The following is a 26,865-nucleotide window of genomic DNA, read 5'->3' as shown; positions in this document are numbered from 1 at the left end:
ATGATAGGAATTTTTTCTGTTTATGGCGCAGGACAGCAAGGTTGGCAAAAACCCAGCCCAGCCGACATGACTAGCCACAGTGCACAACGATATCATGCCGACTGCCTTCCTTGCTGCTCCACTGAAGATGCGTTACCATAACAAAATGTTCCGAAGAATTGGTATCAATTGCTGCGATGCTTTCTGTATATAGCTCACTATTCTATCGTCCAAAAGATAAAATCATACATGCTGATACAGTTGGTATGAACTTCAATCATATGCATGGTGATCATTTGAGTTTGTTGCAAGTCTATAATCAATGGCTTGATACAGGTTATAGCACGCAATGGTGCTAAATTATATTCACTATTGTTTATCCATTTAAAGAGGATCTAATAGCTACAGTAAAGGAGCATCAGGTAAAATACAGCACAATTTGAAAAATTAAAAACTTAATTTCTTATATATTCAGATATGCATAGTTATGGCTGGTTTTACAAATCTGTTTTACACAACCTAGACTTGTATCTGCCATGTGGGTTGCAGCGCCTATAGCTCAGAAAGGGCGAGGAATTGGGAAATGAAGTACGATCAAAAAATCGGTATGTGTTGCCCGACTTTATACCCAGCTTTTGCATGTGACTGTTCAGTCTACGGTGACCTGTAAGAATAGCTGTTAGGATTCGTAGGTTCGAGAGGCCTATTAATGCCCTATACACTTTTAATAACCACTTTAATTTTTACAGAACGCAGAATTGAAAGACACCATCCTAATAGTACCGGATCAATTTCATTTGGAATTGGTGGGGGTAATAAGGGACGAGATCAACCGAAAATTGGCCAATAAAGTAAGTTCAATCTATGTGTATGTGTATGTAAAATTACTAAACTTGCATTTTGTTGTAACAGGTTTTATAAATTTGGGTCTCTGCATTGCGCTCAAAGATAACGTATCAGATTTAATAATCCTTCAGGGGGATGGCGCTTCCCATATATAAATACCCTTGGATTCTTTGATGATATATTAATACCGTCATCTGCATTACAACATCCTTCCCGGTTCGAGGAAACTGAACAAGCTTGAGTATGGGAATATCCTCTAGAAGATGATCCTAAGTATGATTTATTCGTGGATATAGGAGCACCAATCAAATTTCGTCTTTTACGTGAAATTTCCGAAGAGAATTTACCAATTGGACCACCGAAAAGCAGCCACACGACGATCAGGTTCAGCAGCGGGTGCATCCGCCGGACAACCAGAATCTACAAAACAAACATAAATAAAGACTCAATACCGTATAGTGGTGTTTATAAAAAGATGAAGATACATATATTAATAATCATATCATGTATCAAATTTATTTTAGGCTGCTATTAATATTATATTATATAATTATAAAATATTAGTTCATATTGCATATTTCTTTCGAAATTTTCGGGAGTGAAATGCACTTCACATATTCATGCTGTTTTGAGATTCACTACGTCCTTTTGGCGGCAAAAATGAAGCCATTTCTTAGCCATTACTACATCCTTTAGAAAATGGAAAAGTATCCATTCGTTTTCACTGGTTTTCTTGTTGTTGTTATCACACCCAAACACAGAACAATGCATTATTAATATAACTATTTAATTAAAACTTCACAAATATACGTATATCAAAGCGCGGCTAAATGAAAATGAGTAATTTCTACGTCATCAAAAACAGCTAATATTTTGTTTACATGCGCAATGCGCAACCTTCTTTTGTGATTTGTGGCTGTACACTAGTGTGACCGCAAGTTATATGGAAAAGTTTTTATCGTATTTTCACTTGGCATACCCCTTAGATTTATTCAAAATTAAAAAAAAAATTATATATAAAAAATTGTAGATCGTTTGCATAAATATTGGGCGCACCTTGAGCAACAAAGTTAGATAAAAATGCTATTTTTCTCACTATGGCACGCTTTAAGTTTTCTTAACTGCAGTAATATTTATTTTATAGAAAAACTTCATTCACAAATATTCTAGGGACATATCTGATGGATAATGTTGCTCTGTATTAGTTTTCTTTAAATATTAAAATCCAGAAAAAAACCAAATTAAAAAATAACAGCGAAATTTTCACATATCTCGCATTCTTTGCCTGATGATTATTTATTTTATTAAATGGTGTAATTATAAAAAATTGTGTATTAAAATCTCCTTTGTGCTCATAGGAAATTGTTTTTGATAGTTTTTGACTACTTGCAATATATGTTGTTTTTGTTCCTCGTCTTTTGTGAGTATTGGGTTGTAGTCTTGCATCAATTTCACCGCTCGTTCAGCTGAATCGTTTACCACGTGAATGTCATTAACAATTTGAAGAGCAGTTTTAAAATTACTACCCGCAGGCCCTTAACTTGGATCATTTTTCAAAAATGCTGTATTGATTTTAAAGCGAAGAAAAAAATTGTTTGGCTCAGAAGAAATGAATTGATCCATTCCGCCTTCAATAACATGCATAACATTTAAATTTTGAACTGAGGCGCATTTTACGTCTTCATCTAAATTCTCACGACTCAATGCCTTCACCATCTCTTTTTTTGACTCAACAGAAACACTGTTATCAAAAAATGCTAAAGCCACACATTCAGGACTCAAGTACCATAAGTGGTTTTAAAATTTTTGTAATGCAACTTGAGATATATCAGCATCAATTTTTTTAAAAGAATCCAGTTTTTTCAAAAGCTGGAAATCTTTGTATGGTGCTTGTGCAGCAGAAGGGGCAGAGAACCACATCTCAACATATATTGAAACAATAAAAATACATATATTACCTAAAGCTTTACTATCTTTTACTGACAAATCAAATTCACGTCGAAATATAAAAATATTTTCAAGCAGTATATAGCTTTTGCCATCCATCTCGCGTGGTGGACAGCCCCAGGGGCGCGAAAAGCTGCGTCGCGAATAGGTGGAGTCTCGCCAAGAAATATTACTGTTAGCTCAAGAAACTCCCTGTAATCATCTCTTGGCTGTTTAGTTTTGATCGCATTGTTCACAAATTAATTTATTTTACCTTTATCTACTGTTAAATATTTTTGATATCGTTATCTTCCATTCCAGACTGATAAATTGCTCAAACATTTTTAAATTTGGGCTTTCGGTTTTACTCATCTTAATTTTAAAGGCACGTTTTAATACGACTACCAAAATGTGGTGACGGCAAGGTAGCCAAACCAGCTGCTTTTGAAGACTGTGTTCAATAGTCGTACAGGTTCCATTAAAACGGCCTGTATTTACGGCAGTTGTCTCGAACACCAAGGCTTTTATATGATCTTGAAGTCCCCATTCAAATATAGCTTTACAAACAGCAGACGCCTGCTCTCTGCCAGTTCCGCATTTAAATGCGGGCACTTCAAGTAGTTGCTCCGAACGCCCGCATGAAATTATGATTGGAAGTCTGTCAACTTTTTCATTCCCAGTTCAAATAAATTGCACAAAGTTTATTCTTGTTGAAACGTTCCTTTATATTTTTGAAGTGTTCTGCTCGTATCTTTTTTTTTGCATTATGTATTGACGTTTTATTTATAATAAAGTTTTGTACTTCAAGACCGACTGCGACCACAGATATAATTAAATGCACGGGTTTTCGATCACTGACCTTGCAAACGTCTACAGCGGCTGCAAGTTTTGTAGTCATTCTAAATTTAAACACTCTCATTTTTCTTGCTGGCGTTGGCATTACAGCTTCTGCTCCCAAGACCTGCTAAAAAGGAATTAAGTGTTCTGGTTACAGTTTTGTTAGGTAACCCTGTGTGTTTCAATTATTACTCATCTACGTTTTATATAGTTTCATTCTCACGTTCTACTTATAATTTATATCATTGAACTTACCTTATAGCTAGCAGCGATTTCGCTGATATCGCTCTCCGAACTGCAGGAAGAAGTTCAGCTGTTTCATCTGAATAAAGAGAGTACAAATAAATATATGTTATACTATATTAAAAATAATATACAATTTCTTCTTACTAGAAGCAGCTAATGCGCGATCATTCTGTTCTTTCCGTTTTTAATGATTTTGCTGATGTTCTTACATTCTTTCTTCACTTACTGCTGTTTTGTAATCGATGTCATACAACAACCCGGTCTACCTTTTTTCTTTGATTCTCCAAAAATAATTTGTCCTCTGAATTTTTAATAAGGTCCAGTGCATTTGCACTTGCTATATCAAATAAGTCATCTAACTTCGGCGTTCACGCTTCTTCTCTTTCTCTTTGCGTTTCCGATTTAATTTTAGAATTTTTATTCCCTTTCCTCCATGCATTATATAAATCTTCAAGTTTTGTTATGCAGTTTTGCTTGGTTCTAGTGGGGATTCGGACTTTATCCCAAAAAATATTAACTTTTTCGATCACTAATTTAGCACTCTAACGTAAATTTAATTATACTGCTCATAAATTAAAAAATAATACCTGCATAACTTCATTGTTAGAAGGTAGTTTACACCCACTTAAGGAAGGAGAAAAATTGCCTAACAAATGAATTTTTTCACGCAAAATTCTTGATGACATGTCTAATTACTTTCAATGCACGACAATAAGTGAAATGTAGTCGTCGTCAAGTAACAACAAAAATAATATTCTGCTCTGCTACTCAGTAAGAACTAACGACAAACTGTTGCACTAATTGTGTTGCAAATAATTATATGAAAATAAGTTCGTATGCAAAGAATGCGAAGATATGTGAAAATTTCGCTGTTTTTTTAATTTTGTTTTTTTCTGGATTAAATATTAAAGTTAAAGAAAACTAATACAAAGCAACATTGTTCGTCGGGCGTGGCTCCGCCCATTTTCATTTAGTTTGTCTAGAATACTTTTAATGCCATAAGTCGAACAAAAATTTACCAATCCTTCTTAAATTTGGTAGGGGCATAGATTCTATGACAGTAACTGTTTTCTGTGAAAATGGGCGAAATCGGTGGAAGCCACGCCCAGTTTTTATACACAGTCCACCGTCTGGCCTTCCTCTCGGCCGTTAACACAATAACTTGAGCAAAAAGCGGTATATCTTTACTAAGCTTAGTACACGTACTTATCTGAACTCACTTTATCTTGGTATAAAAAATGGCCGAAATCCGACCATAACCACGCCCACTTTATCGATATCGAAAATTACGAAAAATAAAAAAATGCCATAATTCTATACCAAATACGAAAAAAGGGATGAAACATGGTAATTGGACTGGTTTATTGACGCAAAATATAACTTTGGAAAAAACTTTGTAAAATGGGTGTGACACCTACCATATTAAGTAGAAGAAAATGAAAAAGTTCTACACGGCGAAATCAACAGCGTTTGGAATCTTGGCAGGAATATTGTTAATGGTATTGCATATATAAATAAATTAGCAGTACCCGACAGATGATTTTCTGGATCACCTGGTCCACATTTTGGTCGATATCGCGAAAGAGCCTTCACATATACATCTAAGGGCCACTCGCTTTTAAAACCCTCATTAATACCTTTAATTTGATATCCATATCGTACAAACACATTCTAGAGTCACCCCTGGCCCACCCTAATGGCGATATCTCGAAAAGGCGTCCACCTATAGACCTAATGCCAACTCCCTCTTAAAATGCTCAGTAACACCTTTCGTTTTATACCCATATCGTACAAACATTCTAGAGTCACCCCTGGCCCACCCTAATGGCGATATCTCGAAAAGGCGTCCACCTATAGACCTAATGCCCACTCCCTCTTAAAATGCTCAGTAACACCTTTCGTTTGATACCCATATCGTACAAACATTCTAGAGTCACCCCTGGTCCACCTTTATGGCGATATCTCGAAAAGGCTTCCACCTATAGAACTAAGGATTAATCCCTTTTAAAAAACTCATTACCACCTTTAATTTGATACCCATATCGTAAAAACACATTCTAGAGTCACCCCTGGCCCACCCTAATGGCGATATTTCGAAAAGGCGTCCACTTATAGACCTAATGCCCACTCCCTTTTAAAATGCTCAGTAACACCCTTCGTTTGATACCCATATCGTACAAACATTCTAGAGTCACCCCTGGCCCACCCTAATGGCGACATCTCGAAAAGGCGTCCACCTATAGACCTAATGCCCACTCCCTCTTAAAATGCTCAGTAACACCTTTCATTTGATTCCCATATCGTACAAACACATTCTGGAGTCACCCCTGGTCCACCTTTATGGCGATATCTCGAAACGGAGTCCACCTATGGAACTAAGGATCACTCCCTTTGAAAATACTCATTAACACCTTTCATTTGATACCCATATCGTACAAACATATTCTAGAGTCACCCCTGGTCCACCATTATGGCGATTTCTCGAAAAGGCGTTCATCTATAGAACTAAAGCCCATTCCCTTTTAAAATACTCATTACCACCTTTCATTTGATACCCATATCGTACAAACACATTCTAGAGTCACCTCTGGCCCACCTTAATGGCGATATCTCGAAAAGGCGTCCACCGATATACCTAAGGCCCGCTCCCTCTTGAAATGCTCAGTAACACCTTTCATTTGATACCCATATCGTACAAAAAATTCTAGAGTCAGCCCTGGTCCACCTTTATGGCGATATTCCTAAATGGCGTCCATCCATAGAACTATGGCCTACTCTCTCTTAAAATACTCTTTAATACCTTCCATTTGATACACATGTCATACAACCACATTCCAGGGTTACCCTAGGTTCATTTTCCTACATGGTGATTTTCCTTATTTTGTCTCTATAGCTCTCAACTGAGTATGTAATGTTCGGTTACACCCGAACTTAGCCTTCCTTACTTGTTTTTTTTTCATTACGATATATTTCGGTTACACGTCGGTAAACGTCTTCAAGGGACTATACAAAACAATGTATAAACAAATTTTCATACATGTAATATGCCATATTTTATAAACATAAGTACATTTTTGAGTTAAACGTCCGTTCGCGTTTGCGTGGAATTTTGTACTGTCGATTTTGTTGTGAGTTAAGCTCCCATTACTGATACTTAGCATAGACTTGACTTGACTTGGCGTAAACTTGGCAACTTAGCCACGATTATACTCCACTTGGCGCATACAACCTGGCATCATAATCAGCGTTGAAATTTACTTTTAAATAAATGTCAATTTGTTTGACAAAAAATGTCAAAATGAAATGGAAACAAACAAATGGCATCTCAAAATGTAAACGTCACTTAGAACTTACATAGAAAATCAAAATTCAACAGACTTCTAAGTCAAGTTAAGTGTTGCTAAGTTTTGAGTAATCAGTAACATGCAATGTTCATTTAACAGAACTGTAAGTGACAGTTCGCAAGCCAAGTCAAGTCTATGCTAAGTATCAGTAATTGAGCCTTAAGTGTCTGTACAAGTGAGCGACGTTGATCGTGTCTGTTTTGAAGTTTCCCTGCAAAAAATTTTGCGATTAGTCCCTAAAGAGACATGTCCCTGATTAATCCCTTTCGGGTATGATTATTCCCAATTGAACCCACATGGGTGGAGTTGGAGATTAGTTAGTCTTTTCTCAGTGATGCTTACACTACTTTCGGTGGTACTTTATATCGATACCTTTATATTGTAATATTTATCTCTTACTTTATCGATGACAACTAAAAAAAACACATTTAGTAAGTTTTTGGAACATTTATATTCCTTTGGTATGCTTGAAATTTGTTTGTTGCAATATATATGTATAAGTTGACAAATTTTTGTATTGCACTTTTTTGCGAAATTATCAGCTCCAATTCCAACACGCAACTGATGACCAACGGTTTTAGACACATCAATCGTGATGCTTGGATTTTTTGACAGGTAACTAAAATTTTTTATGCTCAAAAGAATTAGTCCGAAAAGTACACAGCTTACATAATTACATACCCTGCAAAAACGCTCCACTTCATTTTACTAGTCATTTTACGGTCATTGTGACTTTCTGCAGCGGTTATATATATAGTAATTTTTGCATGGGGCGATGCACTTTTGTGACCAAATTTTCCGTTTCATTCCTATTAATGTGATCGTGCATTCCGCTCCCACTTATAGGATATGAGCATAGCACTGTTCTGCTCACACACGTCACAATGCTCGTCAAATGGCGGTCATTTCTTCGGTCATTTCACTCTACATTTTCCAGTCTTTTGGCAATAAATTTTACTGCGGTTTTACCATTTATACAACCGCCATATAACTTGAATTTTACCTGCCGATTTACTTTACCTGGAGCAGCCATATGAATAAAAATGAACCAAAAAAATTTAATTTTCAATATTTATTATTTTCAAAATTATTATATATGTACATGAAATTGAAACTTATATTAATACAGTTCATATAAAAAAGAAGTAAGTACTTTAATAATAAATAAACTCGCTTAATTGGTTTTTGTTTTCCAGTTGAAATCTTTTCTAAGCGAGCAGAAAATAATTTTAAGCTTTAGAAAAAACTCCAATTATCTGAATAATCTACAACTTAAAGCTTAGTAGAAATTCAGATAAGGTTTCCTTTTTTTCAGATCAAGAATATTCAAAGGTGTCGTGGAATCAGATTGCTGTCGTAATTGGTGAACTTAAAAATGTACGACTAGTAATTGAGTCAGACTTATTATTGTTCTAAATCTAATCATTCTAGCAATAATTCTGCAACCCTTAGCAGAAGTATTGATTGGTTTCAAATTTAATTCCAATAGCAATCGTACCACGACATACTTTGTTATATATGTACATGAAATTGTAACTTAAATAAGTATTTTAATAATAAACTCGCTTAACTGGTTTTCGTTTTCCAATTGAAATCTTTTCCAAGCGAACAGAAAATAATTTTAAGCTTTAGAAAAAACTCCAATTATTTGAATAATCTACAACTTAAAGCTTAGTAGAAATTCAGATTAGGTTTACTCCTTTTTCAGATCAAGCATATTCAATTCAAGCAATAATTCTGCAACTCTTAGCAGGAGTGGTTTCAAGTCTAATTCCGACAGCAATAGGATCACGTCATATTTCATATATGTACATGAATTTGCAACATAAATTGATACGGTTGATATAAAGAAAAGTAAGTATTTTAATAATAAATAAACTCGCTTAATTGGTTTTTGTTTTCCAATTGAAATCTTTTTAAAGCGAGCAGGAAATAATTTTAAGCTTTAGAAAAAACTCCAATTATTTGAATAATCTACAACTTAAAGCTTAGTAGAAATTCAGATTAGGTTTACTCTTTTTTCAGATCAAGAATATTCAAAGGTGTCGTGGAATCCGATTGCTGTCGTAATTGATGAACTTAAAAATTCACGACTAGTAATTGAGTCAGACTTATTATTGTTCTATATCTAATCATTCAAGCAATAATTCTCCAACCCTTAGTAGGAGTATTGATTGGTTTCAAATCTAATTCCGACAGCAATCGTATCACGCCATCCCTTATTATATATGCACATGAAATTGCAATACAGTTGATATAAAGGAAAGTAAGTACTTTAATAATAACATAAACTCTCTTAATTTTTTGTTTTCCAATTGAAATCTTTTCCTGTGCAAGCACATCGCTAACCTGTGTTGGCAAAAGATATGATTATACTGTCTTCGATAGATAGTGGGACGAGCCGCTACTCGGCGAAGTAGAGATGACTGTTGTGTCGGTGGCTGCAGTTACAACAGCAGTTTCTAACTTTGCACCATCCGTACAGTGTGATGAATGCTTCACTGCCTTTTCCAATAGCTTGGCGCCAGCAATTTTTGCTGTTTGTAAAGCTTTAGCTGTAATGCAAATATATAGATGGGTTAAAGTGGTTTTCGTATGTTATTCAACAACTCACCCTATACCATCATCACAGCCTTCTCATCGATTTTGAATATGTGTACTGTTTCAGTATTCAGACCCAGTTAGTTTGGTGCAATATTTTCGATTTGATGAATATGTATACTATCCGTTAGGCAGACAATTAGGTGCGTTCGATTCATTCATATACTGTGGGTATTTGAGCCGTAGACGCAATGGCAGATATTTTGATTCTTTTTGAAGTGTAAAATTTGTAAACAGTTGGGTTTCTCTGCTGTTCCATCACCACTAGAGAGCTATTGAAGAAACGCTCGACCAAGATAATATGTTGCGATTTACGCGCATAGATTTTTTCCACCTTGTCACAGTTATTGATGGAGAAAATGCGAAAGCCATATTTACCATCCAATACGGAAATGGAACTGTAGACGAAGAAAAATTTTATAAAATTTAATAAAATAAAAAAATGATAGTTGTGCTAAAATGGGGTAACGTATTGTATGTTAAAGTATAGCGAAGTCTCAGCGGCTTTGTCCTGGTAAAAATTGAGTTTGAATAGGTTTTATCCTTCATTCTTAGAAACATGTACGAAGGTACCTGGTAAGATAATAAAAATCCTCAACGCTTTTTTTGCAATAACTTAAAAAAACTCATATTCAAACTTCTGCTTAACTTCTACATATCAATAGCTACCTTTACCACAAGGAGTCACTATTGCTTCTACGCCTATGCTATTGTTTCCTACATCGATGAGCTTTGTAATAAAAAAAAACAGCTATCTCCCCAATCTCTCCAGTTTTGTCGCCTCGCGAAACCTGATATTGTCACCAACCAAATCATCGGTGACCTTATTTAAGACATGGCCGCGCCAAATGTCGACCATATGACCTTACCCTACCGACTGTCTTACACCCTAAAATTTTGGGTGTGACTTTCGATCAGGATCTACATCTTGGAGAGCATGCACTAGTAATTGTAACGAAAATCCAGAGCTGTAACAAATATTTAATATAATTCGATAAATCGGCAGTACTTGGGGTAAATATAAATAGACGTATGCATAGTACGCGTCTCCGATATGGTCGCCAAGCCTAAAGGTTACTCACTGGAAAAAAAACAGGCCTGCCAAAATGCTGCCCCAAAACCGCTACGGGCTGCCTTCTTATATCCTCGGACCACCACCTGCACAATGAAGCGAGAAAACTCCCAATAAGGGAAAGAAATGAAATGCTAACCAAACAGTTTCTGTAGAATACCCTAAAACCTGGGCATCCCAACAGACATCTGATTGTTGATCCAACACCGCTTAGGGGCTTAAAGAGTTATCTCCGTAAGCATTATGAGGAAATACGACACCTGAGAACTCAGCCGAATGAAGCAAAAAAACACAAGCAGGTCTTTGGTGAACTCCACAAACAGGCGTCGGACCTTTATGTCAGGAATTGCCCGGTGAATCCAGTACTCAAAGAACAGTACCCAAAACTTGCGGAAGAGGAACGCATACTCTCCAGGGAAACGCGTGTCACTCTAGCTCAACTTCGTTCTGGATACTGTAACAGGTTAAACTCTTGCCTATCCAGAATCAACCCCGACATACAAAATGTATGCCCCGCTTGCAATGTGTCCCCACATGACACCAACCATCTCTTTAATTGTAATGTGGAACCAACGCCTCTAATACCCCTTTCATTATGCTCCACCCCTGTTGAAACAGCAAGTTTCCTTGGACTCCCGTTAGAGGATATCGATGACAATTTGTGATCGGTCGCACCTATTACGTGGGGCGAAGCACTGCTACAACAACAACAACCATCTCGGGAACGATTAATATCATCACTTTAAACCATCTAAGCCATCCCGCCCCACCCCCTATTTCCACGAGGAACTTGGGGTCGCCATTAAACATTACACTGAACGAGTCCACGGCGACGTTACTGATCAGTTTAACGCCTTACAGGTAGTTGGCAAAAGAAACGGCATATACGACCAGAAGGCACTCGAAGACGATGCCTCAAAACTACAACCAAAAGCAATAATTATCATTTCACTGACACAAATTTTATAGTTTCTTTCTTCGGGATTTGGACACAATTTTTTCATTATATTACTTAACAATTTAAAGGCTTCATTCTGTATTGCGAACGTTTGTATGTACATATATGTTGTATAAAGTATGTAATCTACCATCTTTTACGCGAAAGCCTATGCAAACGTGCACGATTCTGGGAATAGCTACGGTACATTGATAGCGTTGTTGTTCTATCATCACCTCTATACCCACTTTGCGACTTATAGCTACAGCTGCTGCTGCTTTTCCCGTAACCGCTTACAAGCTAACTTAATAAATCTTATATTTCCTTATGCATGTGGCATAAAAAGTCTACGTGTCTGGGACTGCCATCTGTGCCGCGATCTTCGACAAGGAAATGCCGAAATACCGTTTCCAATTTATCATTTTGTCTGACGCATGTTACCTAAAGTAAAATTTTATATAGACAGCCACTTACTATTAGTTCAGATCACTTAAATATATTTAACATACCCTCATATTTCTAGTACGCTCCCTCATAATTGTATCAATAATATTATGCACACGCTGCGCTAATGGCGTATCACCAATTATTGCAAAACGTTCTGCATTTACTTTTTGTGTACATTGCACACCAAATACTGGTTGTATGAATGTTTGTGGTAACTATTGTCGCAACGAAACAAATAGATGCACACCATTTTCGAGTATGTAGGCACCATCTTCCAGCATCATGGCGTCCAAGTCACAAGATTTGAAAACATCTGCTATGGTATTTGTGGCACGTAATGCTAAATTTAATATACGCAAACGTCGTTGACCACTAATCGATGTGAAGAGCAGTGCAATTTGTAAATATATATTCTCTTCAGGCGGTAATTTGTCGTCATGCTTGATTTTGATGGCAACAGATTTGTTGCAGTCTATTAGTGTGAGCAAATGTATATTAAAAACAATGTAAAATTTGTTCTAAATCGGGCATGTTCTGTATCTGACTTTCTTTCAAACTCGCTACCTGTGCCCGGCATATTTAAATGGGGTGGAAAGTGAACAGCAGATCATGCCTGTATATTTTAAACTTTATCCTACCTATACTAGCCAATTCCACATCGGTTGTATTTGTCATAAAGAAGTGTCCATAGAAGTCAGTTGGGCGTATGCCGGCTGAGGTGCGTACTCGCATTACTGCATCAAAAGCAATTAGCCGTGAAACATTTTTAATAATGTTCTCAATTAAACGACTGCCATCCAAATCAGCCTGTTATAAAATAAGAAAAATTTATTTATCGATTTATAATAACTATGTAAAATTATTATTACCTGAAAGTATGTATATTTGTAGACTTCACCGCCACTCTAACGACACACTTGTCGCAGTGTTGCTATATCAATATATGAATTATTGAAACAAAATAAATCGACTGATACACCATTTTGTACACATTCTTGACCCAGTTGATTATATGAGACACATTGTGGCGTGAGCACGGTTTTTTCTTTTTCATTACCAAGCAATTTACGATCTTCACGATTCTTCAATTTATCACGTCCTTCAACGATGGGTAGAGTTGAATTGAATACCAATAATTTGCCAGCACAATTCGATGCTTTCAAAGCTTCTAAGCCAGCTTGTATAGCTGGATAGAGTAGAGTTTCAGTTTCTCTTGTATCGACAAACATTTTGGGTATTTGTTCCATTAATGCATCTATTAAAGCTTCAGATTTTTCGGGTTGACAAAGGAAGCCATCGAGTAGAGGCATAAACATATCGTATTTAAGATGAATAAGTGCATGTAAACTTTTGAAGTAATATTAAACAATGCATCTACATACCTGCACATTTGCGGCTGTGCCAAACTACTTTTAATATTATAAAAATGTACTGTACTATTGTACTACGCGCATTTTAGATTTTTCCTGACCCTGATCGAAGGGTAAATTTTTTAGAATTTCTTTCACTTGTGAGCATAATAAATGCACTAATCCCGATTTGATGGTGTTATAAGATACATCAATTACAAATACAAATGCTGGTATCTCCGGGGGTGTATTATTCTGTATCAACAAAATAAGGAATTTGAAAATAACTTATATGAGATTTATTTTATAAGTTCTGCTTACGCGACAATAGTCCTTTGTAGCTAAAAACTCATATGTACCTAACACAAGTTCGGGACGTTCATATTTATCGACACGCTGTCCTGTGTGATCCAAATGTTGGAAATATTCACTTGGCACTGTTGAGAAAACACATGAATCAATGAACACAAGTAAGTAAAAGTGAAAGATTTTTTTTTACCTTCTGTTGTTACTTTACACATAAGACAATGGAAACGACCACCAGCATCTACAAATTGCATATTCGGTGACATATAAACCTTGGAACGATTACACCTAATTGGACCCAATGCACAAAAATTACAATGGGTGGCTCAAATTCACCCTCAACCGTGCGTGCCATTGGTGTGATGGTAAGCGTAAAGGGCAAAGCTGTTGTTTTTAATAAATCAGCTGTTGCAGGGGCCCTATTCAGTAACTGTGAGTTTTAAAATGTATACTTTTTCTTCATATAATTTGTATGAAAGAAAAATGTACATTTCAAAACTCATAGTTACTGAATAGGGCCTCAGGTAGGCAATACAAAGAGGACCTGCAAACGAGAAAGATCAATGTAATTGCCCATGGTTCAATGTAGTTGAACCATGGTAATTGCCAAACATGATTGCGTTGGGCTTGATCATACTGTTGCGGCTGTTGATATTTACCAGTAACAGGTGCAGGTGGTTGCTAAAGAAAATAACACAAAAATAATCATCAGCAAATTTTTAAATTATTAGTTGTATTAGCATAAATTATAACCAGGACGTCCGGACGTGTCCGGGTATTGGGGATTGACACGGCTTGGGTGGTTGACTGAGCATTGGCGTCTGTCCAGGTTGTGTTGGTGGCATCATTTGACCCATGTAACCACGTGGTGCACCTGGTTGTTGTAGCGGATTGGCTTGAGGCTAAGCTGTTTCACCATATTGACCAGCTATAAAATTATTGTTCGCTTGTTGTTGTTGCTTGTTGCGCTTGCATGTAAGTTCATGGTCTATTGGATAATGGTAGAGCATTTTGGTGAGTAGCATTATATGGAGGAGCACCTGGTAGGTTAGCATTTGTAAATGGTGTATTGGGTTATGGAGCAGTCCGACCCATGGATAAGCCGCTCCTAGAATTTGTTACCTGTTGGATGAAGAAAAGAGGAAAAATTAATATATGATTAACATCGGTTGATTTATTGGGTTAACTTAAGTACATTATTGAATTACTTTAAAGTTTGGGCGGCGCGAGTTAGAGCAGATTCATTTAATAGACTTACCGAAAGGGTGTTAATTATTGTTTTTTTTTATCCAATTAATGAATTGAAATTGAAATTACAAAAATTTTCCACCGCTGTTCTCTCGATGCTCAATAAAAAATGGCGGATTCGCAGAAAATTTGTTTGGACGCAACAATGACGTATTTTGCTATCGCTATAAATATAATAGGGGCGAGAGAGCACGATACATTGTGGGAAAGCAAAATTTGTCAGCATGCTATTTCATTTGCACAATTTTTCATTCCAAATCGTCACCCCTGTCAAAAATTCGTGTGGCTGTGTGCATTTTTGGTCACATGATTTTTGCAGGGTAATTATATCCCATTTTAAAAAGTCAAAAAACTGTGAAACCATCACAGGGTTGAGTGCAACCGTGCACCGTGCAATCGGGCATAGTATGTATGGCGATATACGCAAAGAAATATGAGAGTTTTCGATAGCATTAACAAAAGTTTGCAATCGGGAATTTACTACCACTAGTTTTGAAACAGCTGAAATAAGAAGTCAAATAAAAGTAAAAGCAGCTCAACTAAAATTTAAGAAAATATATAATTGGAGATTTCAGAAGAGGAAATCAGGAGCAACAATGAGAAGGCGAAGGTGTTTCCAAAATGAATAAGGTAAGCAAACGTCATATTAGGAGATTAGTTAACAGGGAAAGAACTAAGAACCGGGAAAAGTTGAGGTTAGGTAGAAATGACGCTGAATCAAGAGCGCCAGCGAGTAGAATTGTGGAAAGGGAAGAAGTGCTATCTATTGAGCAAAGTCGTCCAGTATAGGTACCATTCAGGAAGGGCCTAAAATTGTGGGCGATACGAAATAAGGAAACCCACAGAAGCATTACAGAGCTTCTAGCACTTCTTAGAGAACAAAATATGGATGTCCCTACGATAGGTTAGGTGGTAGCTGCCCTGATAAGGATAGCTCACTTGGACAACACGAAGGTCCGTTGTGATACCACATACACCAAAAATAACGGTGACCTAGATCCAGCTACTTAGAGAATCGTTGGGTAGCAACGATAAAGCTCCGAATGATACCGATCTCAACTTTGGATATATCCTCGGGAGATCCAAGTGAGTCGCGACCGAAGTACTTTCGCCTAATTCTGGCAAAAGCTGGACAATCAAGCATAAAGTGATTTGGTGATTCCACCTCATCATCCTCCATACAGCTGCAGCAGGATGGAGTTTCCAGTATATTGAGACGTACCGCATGGATACCCATGGGACAGTGCCCTGTCAAAACCCCAATGACCATTGATAGGTGAGCCTTAGTGAACCCAATTATTTCAGCAGACCTCCTGCCATCCACTTTCGGCCAGAAAGATCTTGCTACCCTGCAAGACGTGGTATCCGCCCAACGTTTGCTGAGCTGATTCGAGGCCCAGCTATGGAGGAGCAATCCACAGGTGGCCAGCGGGATCCCGAAGTCCCTACAGCCATCTTCATCCGGTTCAGTTGTACCGATGCGGGCTAAGAGATCCGCTTGACAGTTACCCGGGATATCACTATGGCCCGGGACCCAGATAATCTTAATTGTAAAATAATTCGATGCAATCGCAAGCGAGGTCAGGCACTCCCAGACCACCCTCGATCGCACTGTAGTTGAGCTCAAGGCCTTGATAGCCGATTGGCTATCAGAGTAGATGTTAAATTCCCTAACCGTGGTAGCACTGGATAGCATTCCATCCACCGCATCCTTAATCGCAGCAATTTCCGCTTGGAATACACTGCAGTGATCAGCCAACTTAAACTTGCGGCTTAAATTTAGCTCTTGACAAAAGACCCCCCCCCCCCACCAACCTTTCCATCCAGCTTTGACCCATCCGTGAACAAGTTAACCGGTCCCATGCCCCAGATAATTCCTCTTCCCCAATCCTCTCTCTCTGGAATAACTGGGGTGAAGGTTGTATAGGGAGCTGTTATCGGCATACAGTAGTCCGTTCTGTCCGGGATGAAGTCGAAACTGGTAAGAAGGCTAGAGTGTCCGCGGTCAGAAAGTCTATATCCCATATCACGAAGCCTGACCAACGACCTTGCCGCGGCCGCCTTTCCCGCAATATCTACTGGGTATATGTTAAGCATGACGTTCAGTGCCAAGGTAGGCGTTGTTCTGAGAGCGCCACTGATACCGATCAGCGCCGTCCGTTGCACTGACACTAACATTTTGGAGGTGCTCGCCGTGTCCAGTGCTTTCCACCAGACCAGCACCCCATATAGCAGAATCGGTTTGACCACCATCTCATAAAGCCAGTGTACTATTCTTGGGGAGAGTCCCCATCTCTTTCCGATAGCTCCTCTGCAGCAGTACAAGGCAATGGCGGCCTTCCTGGCCCGATCTTCCGCATTGGGTCTCCAGGACAGTTTCTTGTCCAAAACAATCCCCAAATATTTAACCCTATCAGAAAGTACCAACGGTACCCCTGCAATCGAGGGAGTTCTGAAATCGGGCACCTTATATCTTCTTGTGAAAAGGACCAATTCCGTTTTTCCCGGGTTGACCGCCAATCCACATGATTCAGCCCACCTAGCCACAGTATCCAGGTAGCCCTGAAGAACATCGCGCAGGGCGCCCAGAAATTTGCCTCTGACTAGGATAGCGAGGTCATCTGCATAGGCAACCACCCGACAACCATTGGCTTCCAGCTCCACAAGAAGCTCGTTGACTACCACAACCCAGAGGAGAGGAGATAGGACACCCCCTGTGGCGTACCCCTGCACACCTTCCTCTTAATTATGGCCCCTCCCCACTCCGCTGCGACAATTCTGCCGCATAGAAGTTTGCTAATAAATTCAACCAGAGCCGCCTCGACTCCTAAACCCACCAGAGCTCTTTCGATTGACCCCGGTAAGACATTGTTAAAAGCTCCCTCGATGTCTAGAAAGGCACCCAGAGCATACTCTTTGTGTTCTAGGGACCCCTCTATTTGCTTTACAATCGAATGGAGAGCCGTTTCCGTCGATCTGCCCTTGCAGTACGCATGTTGTGAAGCCGACAGTAACCCCCGAGGTATCCTTTCCCGTAGGTACAGGTCAATCAACCGCTCAAACGTCTTAAGAAGAAACGACGAGAGACTGATTGGCCTGAAATCCTTAGGTGATACATGAGAGCTTCTGCCGGCCTTCGGAATGAAAATAACCCTAACCGTGTGCCAAGACTTCGGGATATAGTTAAGCCTGAGGCAGTTAGTATATATGATGGCCAACCAGCGGCAGGAAATCCCCAAAGACCTTTGAAGCTGCGCAGGAATGATTCCATCCGGGCCCGGAGACTTATAGGGCTTGAACGACCCTATAGCCCAGGTTATCTGACTTTCCCGTATTGGAATGGCAGGCACTTCTGCATGGCCAACGACCGCCGACCATGCAGGCGAAGATCCCTGCGCAACTCGGACATCGGGAAAATGATTGTCCAGTAAAAGCCTTAGGGACTCCTCGCTACTCATCGACCAGTCCCCACCATCATCTCTCAGATACCCCAGAGGAGCGGGGTTCCTAGAGAGTATTTTTCTAAATCTCGCGGATTCATTGCAGCCTTCTACGTTTTCGCAGAAGCTTCGCCATGCATCTCGCTTGGCTATCCTTATTTCATATTTATAAATCCCCAGACTCACCTTATAGAGCTCCCAGTCCGAGGGTAATTTACTCCTCCTGGCTCTGTTGAAGAGCCGCCGACTGGACGCTCTTAGGTCGTCAAGAGAATCCGACCACCAGGGCGGCTTGCCCTTCCCCCTGTAAGTTTTCAATGGGCCGGACAGCTGAAAGGCGCTATTGCTTGCCGAGGTGAAGTTTTCCACCAGAACGTCTATCTCAGATTCGGACAGGCCCGAACTAATGATAGGCACCGCAGGCAGTAGCTCTCCCAGCTTCCTACAATACAAGTCCCAGTTAGTACTTTTAGGGTTCCTAAAAGATATTTTACCGGGACGTTCTTCGTTCACTGAGAACTGAATATATCGGTGATCAGAGAAGGAGTGCTCGTTGAGAACCCTCCATCCAGATATCCGACCTTCCAGTTCTCTACTAACCAGGGTGAGGTCCAGGACCTCCTCCCTTAACGCAGTAATAAAAGTCGGGTCATTCCCCCTATTACATATACAAAGTCCCTCATCTACAATAAAAGTAAATAAAGACTCACCTCTAGTGTTGGTATCCGAGCTTCCCCAAATGCTATGATGGGCATTTGCATCGGCACCGATGATCACGCCAACACCTCTCCGCCTTGCTTCAGCGGTGATTTCACCCAGTATCGCAGGTGGTGGTCCCACTACGTCCCCGTGGGGCATGTACGCTGAGACCACCCACATTTCATTACTTCCTCGCTCGAGGCAGACCGTGGTTACGTCAGCATTGCTGAAATTAGAGAGAATAAAAGCTTTAATCTCTTTTTTAACAAGCACACAGGATCTAGGCCTACTTGCCTCCGCATGCACCAAGGTGTTGAATTTTCCAGTCCTTAATCCAGAAATCTTACTGCCGTTACTACTCAGCCACGGCTCCTGGACAAGGACTATATCCACTCCGCCTTTTTCAAGGCAGAGCAACAAATTTGCGTAAGCCGCCTTAGAGTGCTGAAGATTGATTTGACGGATTTCCATCAAAAGCGCTCTTCTTCCGCACCCCATCCTTGGCGGATTCGTATTAGTATTGTCCATTCTAAAAAAGTCCCCCCTCAAGGCCGCTATCCGGAGCCGATTGTGTAGTCGCCCTTTAACGATCTCGTGGTTATCTATGCTACGCAGGGAGGCCACGCGAGGGTTGACGCATTACCTTATGAGTAATGCGTTCAGAGCCAGACCGGACGCGAAGCGGGAAAATCTTCAACCGCACCTACACCACCAACTTAACGGCGACGGAGCCGGAACGTACCTTGAGGCCCGCCACGGTTTTAACGGGACGTGGGCAGGTGCAGCATTAGCCTACCAGCCATTTTGGTAGGGTTTCACCCCGACCTACTAAAGTGGCAGAATACCGCACCTACCAGCCCAATGTCATCAAGTCAAAATGTAAAGTGAAATCAAAGTCCTTAAACAGTCCAGTTCGTCACCGTTGTGTACCGATCTTGACTCTCCCTCCCCTGAGCTCGGCACAATGACTCAAGGGGTGCGGGTTTTATCGAGTTGTCCTCTCTAGATCCGCCATTATCAGTAGAAGCAGGGGCACCTCGTGCAGGACGTGATAACTAATCACGCGTGACATTCGTCACTATGGCCGGTCTAAGACTGATATCAGTCCCTGATCCAGAGCCTGAAACCACTTATGATATCCAAGCCAAGTATCTTAGCCCCCATGGATGTCCCTAAAAGTGCTCAGACTCTACTAAACCAAGATAAAAGTAGATTACTTTTGCAAAATGTTAATCCCGGAATTTTTTTCAACTTTGGAATTAAAGCGCAACTAAAAAAATATCTGACTTATTACGGGATTATAATACCATAGTTGCAGATGTAAATATTGATGGCCTTCCATTGTACCGTAGGAGTATAATGCAGTTGTGGCCAATTTTATTTAGAATTGTTAATATTCCTAAGGTATCTGTTTTTGCTACTGCTGTTTATGTTGGAAATAGTAAACCAAGTTCATAGAACAATTTTTGAACGATTTTATTGAGGAAGTATCTGAACTTCAAGCTAATGGGTTTGAATGTAATGGACGTTGCATTACGTTTGAAGTAAGAGCGTTTGTATGCGATGCACCAGCAAAAGCGTTTCTTTGTGGGATAACGAGCCACTCCTCATGCCATGTTTGTGCCAAATGCACTGAAGTGGCGGGAAAAATCGATGGTGTTTTAACCTACAGTTCGAACGTAGGAACACTTGTGTCAAATAATAATTTTCTTGAACGCAAGTACCCATTTAAACATTCACCTGCTTTCAAAGTTAATTTGTTGCCTCTTGAAAAAGTGAATATCAAAATGATATGTCAAGTTCCTCTAGATTTTATGCACCTTATCGACTTAGGAGTGATGAGAAAGTTTCTATTAAGAATAATTAACAACAATTCAAACTATAAGTTTAAAAAAGAAACGAAATTAACATATCTCAAAAGCTAGTTGATTTATCTTCTCACATTACGAAAGAATTTGGTCGAAAGCCCAGAAGTTTGGAAGAAGTATCGAACTGGAAAGCTACCGAATTTCGAATGTGTCTTTTTTATTATGGGATTTATGTCTTTAAAGACGAACTTCCTAACGATGTTTATTACCTATTCCTTCTCTTGCATTGCGCTTGTAGATTATTATTCTGTCCCAAAACATTTAGGGTAAATATTGAAGTAGCTAGAAATTTACTAAAATTATTTGTAGAAAACTTCGCAGTTCTGTTTGGGGAAAACAGCATTTCGTATAATGTACACGGCTTACTTCATGTTTCAGATGACGTTGAAGAACTAGGTATTCCTTCAAGTTATTCTGCCTATGCCTTTGAAAACTATTTACAGATTTTAAAGTCATATGTAAAAAACCTATTCATATATTGCAACAAATCGCTAAAATGGTGAAACATGAGCATATTGTGATGCCTCCCAAATTCTCCGGTTTCAAAATCAAAAATGATATTATAAAAAGTTTTCACTTTAGCGAATTTATGTTGTCAAAAGATAGTCCAAATAATTTCTGTGCTGTGAAACCATTTCTGTACATAAAAATAGAAGAATGATTTTTTCCGTAAGAACGTGTCAGCTGATCGCTCTCTCACTAGACAGAGTTGCCTAGTAAACTTTTGTGCGCTAATTTTTGACCGTTTGCAATTTTATGCAAAAACGCCGAATTAAAGTTTGAAAAATTGTGGAAATAATTCGAAATAATTATGTAAAAGTGCTGATTATAAATATTTAATCTATTTATACTTATTTAATATGTATTCCGGCCTTTTACAATATCAAATATTAAATTGGAAAAAGTTGATGTTTCCATAAGCATACATGCAAAATGGTCAATTGATTCCTACGGGCTTGAGAGTTCGGTCAAACGTGCTTCGTACGACAAACGTCCTTACGTACGGCACACGTCGGTGGGTAACTGCCGCATAAGTGTCTGTACAAGTGATCGACGTTGATCGTGTCTGTTTTGAAGTTTAGTCGTATGTCTGGTGGTGTATGTATTATGTGTAACATTTTCCTGAAAATATTATAAGGACATTAATAAGAAGATCGATGTGTGCAGGTAATCTAGAAAAATCCGCAACACCAAAAACGTTTAAATCGGTAATCTACGTACCTCAACTATCAGAGCGTCTAATCAAGTCCAACTGTTACAATAATAAACAATTTAAATTAGCCCATAAACCCTGCAACACACTCAAAAGCATGTTCAATAAAACCAAGTCCATAATACCTCCTATGGAAAAAAGCAACGTCATTTACAAAATTCCGTGCAATGGCAACACCTACGAAGCATGCAGAAGTATTTACATAGGCACCACCAAATCGAAGTTAAAAATGAGAATATCACAGCAAAAACCGGACATGAAACATTATCATAACTTAAATAACCAAAAAACTGCACTAACAGCCCACTGTGCATCTAGTGGCCACTGTCCGAACTTTGAGAAAGCGTCGGTATTACAACAACAAAATCACTATAGAAAGATATTAACACTGGAAATGTTACACATAATACATACACCACCAGACATACGACTAAACTTCAAAACAGACACGATCAACGTCGCTCACTTGTACAGACACTTACTCACAACAAAATCGACATTAAAAAACTCCACGCCAACGCGAACGGACGTTTAACTCAAAAATGTATGTATGTTTATAAAAAATTTGTTTTTACATTGTTTTGTATAGTCCCTTGAAGGCGGTTACCGACGTGTAACCGAAATATATCGGAATGAAAAATAAAAACTGGTGTTTTTATTACTAAATATATTGACCTCGAGCCGGTACACATAAAACCAATACCTTCAAATAAAAAGGCCGGCAAACAAGAATATTGTTTTTCTACAAAATAAATATTACTGAAGTTAAGAACAATTAAAACGAGCCATAGTGAGAAAAATAGCATTTTTACCAAACTTTGTGAGCTCAAGGCACGCCCAACAATTATGCAAACCATATACAATTTTTTATATATATATTTTTTTTAATTTGGAATAAATCTAAGGGGTTTGCCAAGTGAAAATACGAAAAAAATAACGGTCACACTACTGTACATATTAGATCAGCTGTTTTTGATGACGTAAAAATTGCTCATTTCCATTTAGCAGGCTATACATAATTTCGAATACAGAAGTAAACAAAGTGAACGAAACTTATATTACTACTTAATTAAACTTAAATTTATAATAAACAGAAGAATTTTCTGATTCTGCTGATCCCACCAAGATAAGACACCCAGCCCTAATAAATTTGATACATGTTATGACCTTTATGTATAAAAATAAGTGCACATTTTTGGTGTTACTTTATAACTTGAGACCGGCTCCACCAAATTCAACCAAATTTCTACGGTACATTTGGACTACCATGTAGATGGTTTCTGTAAAGCTTGATTGAATTTGGTCTAGCGGTTCATGAGATATATAACACCAAGCTACGGATACGTTTCATACCAATAGATGGTGCTTATTTGCATATTTGCGTTATTTCATGAAATGGAATAGGTGGTGCTTATTTCCATTTTGCATTATTCAATTGACGTTTTTAAAATTACAATTTGACGTTCGGCATTTCTCAAGTGAAAGCCAAACGAAAACACGAAGTCATTTGTTTTGTTTTGTTTTTTTTTTTTTTGATAAAAACTGTGAAAAAAATAAATGAACTGGATTTAAGTAAATTCGGTATGTGCTGTGCTTTAATTTGGTGAGTAATGTCCCACTAACTTTATTAAGTGTGATTTTGTTGTGTCTAAGAAACAACATTGTAATAGAATTGCGTTGATTTTCTTTAGAAAAAACCATGAATACAGTTGAAATAATCTTGGAAACTGCTGACCGACTGCATTGTGATGAAGATGTCATACATTTCGCATTGGCAACTTCATTTTTGGCTGGGATTTTAGCAACAAGAATTCAAGAGTATCGACGAAGCGCTGATGCATTATTTCGGTCAATATTTTAGATTTCTTGAAATCAAAACCCGACATTCCGCATATTTCAACTGGTTCTTTTCAAATGGTCGCTTCCTTGCTGAAAATTTACAATATCGCTTCATTACATAACTGCCCCAACAAACAACGGTTCGCGCAACGTGTTCAATCTTCTTTCACGACGAGACATCACTTATTGGGAAAACGAATATACAGAATCGTTGACTGTTGCCATTCAACGTGCCTTTCTGATAGTTGTAAGATTTACATATAAAATGTTTCTTCGAAATACGGATCAAGTCAACATTAGAAACATTCGCCCACCTGCTTTCGAATATATATCGCTACAAGTATTTGGTAACCTAGTTCATGGATCCCTCGAGTTCAACGAATATATTCACCAGCGTCCCGAAAATTGTTGTTCCTACACACTTACTAACTTTTTACTCTGATGCCTTAAGAATAAAAAAATCAAAAAAAAAAAAAGTTATGAAGAAATGTATTTATGATGTGTTGTACTGATTCATCTGCATCTGATCGAGTTTTCTTAGACAAGAGTATGAACAATGATCATGGCTGCCATTTTGGCAATAGGGATTTTTCAGATACAATGGAAAAAGACACACCACAACACAACATATCTGTCACATCGTACTATCGGTGTATATTTACATTAGGTCTTTTTGTTATGAACTATGGAGAATCAACACGTGTGTTCAATATTTATGTAGTTTTCGATTCATAATTGAGTATTTCCTCATTTTCAATTGAATTCATATCAATATTTATAATACATTGGGAATTCCTTCTGTAAGTATGTCGTATCGTTGAACAAAAACATAGTAGACAATTGTGGCAATGATATATCATGTTTTTCTCTTCAAATTTATTTTTTCAAATGTTCTTTCTTCGTTCATTTTACAGAATACATTTAGTGATTTCAACTGTATCTAATCGTGCGCACGTGTTTTATTGTGTTTTTCATTAAATTTTTTGCACGGTTTGTATTTTCTTTTTGCCCTTTGGACATATACACATGTGCTTTTCTTAAATTAAATTTCTTGCAATGAACATGGGGTTTTAATGAATTTTTTTCCGTCGCCGTGTTCTAGAAAATATGTATCGTGCTGCTTTTAATTATGATCCACAAATTGAGTACAGTATGCATGGATATATTGGATTAATGAGTGCGATATGTACAGATTGTGAAGCAGCTAAGTTTCTGGGTGAAACGGCTGGCATGTGTTGTGCTAATGGCAAAGTGAAATTTTCGGCATTTGAAACTCCACCTGATCCATTGCACTTATTGAATTTTGGAGGATCACCAATGTCGAAGCATTTTATGAATCATACACAAGAACACAATTCACCATTTCAAATGACTTCTTTTGGTGCTACAAAAATTATAAGAGACAATTTTATGCCGAAATTGAAGGTGATTACTTCATGTGGAATATCTAATTGTTCTCTAGATCTAAGTAACAGTTTCTACAATGTTTTGAAGGATTCTTATCCAACATCAAATTACATTGCATACATATTACAGATACAAGGTCAGATTTATCATAGAGCGGGTGCATTGTTACCATTTCCTGACGCTAGCCATCAACTTTTGCAAATATATTTTATCGTTGATGAAAATCGTGAGTTGGATGAACGTTGCACAATTGGCTCACATACAAAACGAGCGATTATTTACGATCTCCAAAGATTTTTTCATCAGAACAATGAATTGGCGAAATTGTTTAAAACCGCTCTCGATCGTATGCCATCTGATAATCACAAAATCGTAATCAGAGCGGATAAAACGCCTTTTGGTGAGCATGCCAGAAGATTTAATGTACAGACGATTGATGAAGTGGCAATTGTAATTGTTGGCGATCAGTTTCAATCCCGTGATATTGTAGTTCATCGTAGAAATGAACAATTCCAGCGTGTTTCGGAGCTTCATCGCAGTTACGACGCATTACAATATCCAATTCCACATTGGAAAGGTGATGACGGTTATCACATTAATATACCAATGATAGATCCAAGAACCTGTGAATAATATACTAATTATATTAATCAGATATTAAATAAAAACTAAAACTTAAAATGGAATGAACATATTTTTTACAGGTCGAGATGTTCAAAAGAAAGTTGCGAATGGATTATTATGCGATGAATTATTATTATTATCGATTGATGATTCGTGCACAAGAACAAAATTACATTCTGAGATGTGGTAAACCTTTTCACCAATACATTGTAGACATGTATGCAAAAATTTACACTGAACGTCTCAATTTCATCCGATTCAATCAAGCCAAATTGCGATCTGAAGAGTACATATATGTATTTGCAAGATGCAATTACGAATGATGCAAATGTGAATGATTTCGGACGTCTGACTATATTACCAGGTTCTTATATTGGTACTCCACGCCACATACCCGAATATGCACAAGATGCTGTGTCATATGTTCGAAAATACGGCCGACCAGATCTTTTCATCACTTTTACATATAATCCGATGTGGAACGATATAAAAAATAATTTTTTCAGTCACCAACAGATCGACGCGATGTTACAGCACGTGTATTCCGGCAAAAATTGAAGGCACTGTTGGATGTACTCGATTGAATGGCAAAAAAGAGGTTTGCCACACGCACACATATTGATAAGGCTGGTACGTA

The 26,865-nt window shown here is 38.2% G+C and overlaps 2 pseudogenes; one reads left to right on the top strand and one right to left on the bottom strand.

Moving 5' to 3' along the window:
* The first annotated feature begins 176 nt into the window (after positions 1-176).
* LOC137245953 (DNA-directed RNA polymerase III subunit RPC8-like) lies at positions 177-1,304 on the top strand (annotated as a pseudogene).
* A 10,784-nt stretch (positions 1,305-12,088) lies between these two features.
* Positions 12,089-24,199, bottom strand: LOC137245952 (protein transport protein Sec24C-like; annotated as a pseudogene).
* Between the last annotated feature and the right edge of the window lie 2,666 nt (positions 24,200-26,865).

This window comes from Eurosta solidaginis, chromosome 3 (genome assembly GCF_040869045.1).
Source record: "Eurosta solidaginis isolate ZX-2024a chromosome 3, ASM4086904v1, whole genome shotgun sequence".
Taxonomy (NCBI): Eukaryota; Metazoa; Arthropoda; class Insecta; order Diptera; family Tephritidae; genus Eurosta; species Eurosta solidaginis.
This window is presented reverse-complemented; position numbering and strand designations above follow the sequence as displayed.